The 3,756-nt window shown below is 43.1% G+C and overlaps 1 long non-coding RNA gene across 3 annotated transcripts; it reads left to right on the plus strand.

Moving 5' to 3' along the window:
- Positions 1-221: 221 nt before the first annotated feature.
- On the plus strand, positions 222-2,846 carry LOC111609766. Of its 3 annotated transcripts, none has more exons than XR_002753313.1 (3): positions 222-2,426; positions 2,522-2,683; positions 2,755-2,846. It is a non-coding gene; the product is annotated as an uncharacterized LOC111609766 (long non-coding RNA). The 3 variants fall into 3 exon arrangements; XR_002753314.1 differs by having other exon boundaries at positions 2,547-2,683; XR_002753312.1 differs by having other exon boundaries at positions 222-2,683.
- Positions 2,847-3,756: the final 910 nt, after the last annotated feature.

Raw genomic sequence — 3,756 nt, forward strand, 5'->3', positions numbered from 1 at the left:
AACTATTCTACTTTATTTCTGCTCAGTATGCTGCATAAACAGACTAAACTCTCCCATCAAATACAAGAGATTTGTTATAACAGGTTTGGTTTAGCTATGAATAACTGCATTATTACTGACGACTGATCTTTATAATAGCAGCAACGGGACGTAGCGGGTGCAAAAACTCAGTTTTCTCTTCCAACCTAGAGCGAAACCAGATCACGCATGCGCATTTCATTCCCACCTCGTTGTCCATCGGAGAGGATCGTTTATGAAGATCGGCGACTTCTTGGAGTCATTTTTCTCAAATTTTAGAGGTATCCCGTGTTCATTGTCAACTCTTTACTTCAAATTTGCTGTGTCTTTACTTTATTGACTAAAAGAACCCGCTGGTTTGGGGCTTTTGTTGGAATATTTTCTCAAGAATGAGGAAGTCAGGAGGACAACAGGGCGTTTTCCGCTTCGTCTCCTTTACTTTGAGATTTTTATTACTTTCTAGGGTCAAATATTTTTACATCCAATTCTGGGACTGCAAGTTACTTTTAAGCTGACGTCTGTATTACAGGGTGATATTTGCTATAAAAACTCAGAATGTGTAACGTCTGAGGATTTTCAATATGGCGACGGAACTTTGGTCTTGGTAACACCGGTAGATTCCTCTCCCTTTAAGCCCAGCTGAGGGAGGGTGGAGGCGGCCATGACAGTAGCCGGGGCCGGCTGCTTTTTTATTGAGTTAAACACAGCAGACAACAAGCTTCACTAAGCAGAAGAATCATCGAAGCGAACTGTTCTTCCTTCAAAATAATTTTTGCGTACTCAAGGTCAGTCTGGACATTTTAAGACCGATTATCTTGGCTATTAAAAACAACAAAAAACAGCATAAGACATCCACACTAGACCTCATTTATTTATTTTTTAACAATTTTGTTATTGCTGTTTTTTTGCCAGCAGCTGCCGATTAAACTGAATCTTACAACCTTGACATGATTGTATGAGTGATTTCATGGAGAAAATGGTCGGACCGCCTCTCTGGCTGCAGTGTGCGCTCCCAACACAGGGATTTCTGATCGCTCTTCTACAGGTGCCGCACTCCACAGCGCTCCTTCTCTGTGTCTAACTGCCGACTTTTCGATCAGCTGGATTTCCGGTTTGACGTGTTCAGTTTCTAGCACAGCAGATAAAGGAAGCAAAGGGGGAGCGACACATCCAGCTCTGGAGAGACATGCTGGCGGACTGGATTCAACGTTTGCTCCATGATCGGTTACTAACGCGCTAGAGACTCGGAGAGACGGTGGAGAATTTTCACATTCACAATACATGTTACATGGAGGAGGAATTTTACAAATAAAAAGTAATTTCAACTCAATCATACATTTTTCCCCAACAGTGCATTAAATTAAGTTGATTACTAAATTGGATTGAAAAAGTTTTCCATCAGAGTTTTATTCACGTTCCTGGAGTTTTTGAAGCGAGCAGCAGGCGGAGTTTTTCCGGTTCGGGATCACCACGATGAGACGAATTGGCTCCACATGAACACTCTGGGGCATTTCAAACCCAAACGGTTCTTTAAACCAGAGCCCGCTGCAGCTGCTCTATCCAGAGGTGAAGGCGTCTCCACACGGCCATGAAGACTCTGTAGAGGGGGACCTCCAGCTGCAGCACCAGTTCCTCCCTCTCGTTGTAGTTTAAACGAACTCCGAACCAATAGTTCTCCCAGGGTCCAACTCGCTGTGCGTCTCCATTCATGATTTGCTGAGTATCACGTCACGTTGCTGATTTCTCTTTGAGTGTGGATGGGTCCAGGCGAGGCCAGCCTTTGTGCCAGAGATTGCGATTTCTCCGCAGATTTTTCAGAACTTTGCGCATCTGTTTGTTGACTTTGTTAAGTCGAAATTTTGTCCGCAAATGTAATGAAAGTGAAGCAAAGGCTTGACGACTCATTAGGAAATTGTTCACCAATGTAGTTAATGCAAATGAATTGCCGAGACAGTTTGCGGTAAACTCAATTCCGAGCTTTTTCCACAAGACACTCTCACCAGAATTTTTTTTAAAAATAATAATGCTACACCAAACTTGTGTCCTAAGGTCAAATTTAGGATACAATGAATTTATTTCAGGTCAAATTTAATTCTATCAGTGGAAACTTAATTTTTTCAAGTAAAGTCCAAGTAAAAAGCTAATTTAAGTTCAAATTTAGCCTTTTACGTTAATTCAACACAGAAACTAAGTTGTTATCACTAAACCAAAAGAATTAAGTGATAAGTGTCAGAGTTCCGGTGTGAGAGCGTGTGCATGTGAGTGCGAGTGATACATCTTCTTTCAGCGAGGATCTTCGTGAGGAGTCTGTGGAGCCAGCTCAGGTGAAGCTGATCTGCCTCATCAGCGTGCTGGAATATAGGAGCGGCAGAACCCTTCAGTCTTCGCTAGATGGTTAACGCATACCGGTAGTCACTCTGGCCTCACCTGTTGATCTTGTTTCTAGAACTTTGTTGTGCAACTCGTAGCGACTAGCTCTCTGTGTCCTGTTCGTTTGTTTAAGGAATTTTTTGTCTTCACGTTTCAAGAACTTGCCGAGAATACCTGCCTGCTCCGCCGTTTCCACCGATCCCATCTCGCTCCAACCACCCGCGATTCCGCCTTGCACTCCCTCGCGCCGGACCCTGGCACCTCACCCCCACGCTCAGAAAGATCCACGCCAAATGTAAGAAAGTTCCTGATTCCTCCTCCACTCTCTCTCACTCCGAGCCCATTATAATTCAGCTCTCGTTTCAGGCCACCTGGTCGGGCGACCCTCGCCCTCCTGCCGAAGTCCAGAGAACTGAATATAATTTGTCCTGTTGTAAATAAATCACTTACCTTTTTCATCCAGCGTGTGGTTTCTGCATGTGGGTCCGCAAACTAAATCAAACCATGACAATATTAATGTAAATAAGTTAATATGCGGGATGTTGTGGGATGTCTCCTCTCCACAGTTTTCTTTTGAGGGCGAGAGGAATAAAAAAAACTTTAAGCTGGACTGCTGGTCTAGCGTCTCCTGGCCGCATGCCGAGTCTCCCGTTTTGGCTGGGAAACCACAGTTTTTCGCCCCTGCAGCCCGGGGACACAGGAGTAAAAAAACAGATTAGCATCCTGTAAAAATTGTCTCGTAAATTTCACACATTGGAGTATTTACGTCGCAACCCCCGTCATCCCCTACCTCTAGTCGTCAGGCTTCCTCCAACAGTTACTTTTCTCACCTCCAGCTTGGAGGTGTGGTTGTGCTCCTGTGGGTCAGGTGCGGTGATAGTACTGTGCAAATCCTCTGATATCCTGCAGGCCAGGCGCCTTTATGTGTGCAAGAGGAAGGCAGCGTGCGTGTTTTGTACTATAGAGGCAGTGTGGACCAGTGTTGTATAAAGTACTGAAATCTCAGAGTCAAGTAAAAGTATAGGTACCTCTCCAAAATATGACTTTGGTAAAAGTCTGTCACTGACTGAAATGTTACTTGAGTTAAAGTCTTAAAGTATCTGAAACTTCTTGTACTTAAGTATGGAAATTACTGTAAAAATGGATGTACTCAAGTAATGTAATGAAAAGTACAAGTAAAAAGTAAAACAAAGCAAATGCAGTTTGAATGACATTTTTTATATTTTGGTAAACTTGTCAAATACACTTAAAATAATGTACCCAACCAAGTGCAGGCAAAATTAAACCTGCTAATAGATATACCTGCAGGCATCATTTAGTTAAGAAAATTAGGTGCTTTACCTATAGCACAAGGTTAACTTAACCTGC

This window comes from Xiphophorus maculatus, chromosome 9, assembly GCF_002775205.1.
Source record: "Xiphophorus maculatus strain JP 163 A chromosome 9, X_maculatus-5.0-male, whole genome shotgun sequence".
Lineage (NCBI taxonomy): Eukaryota > Metazoa > Chordata > Actinopteri > Cyprinodontiformes > Poeciliidae > Xiphophorus > Xiphophorus maculatus.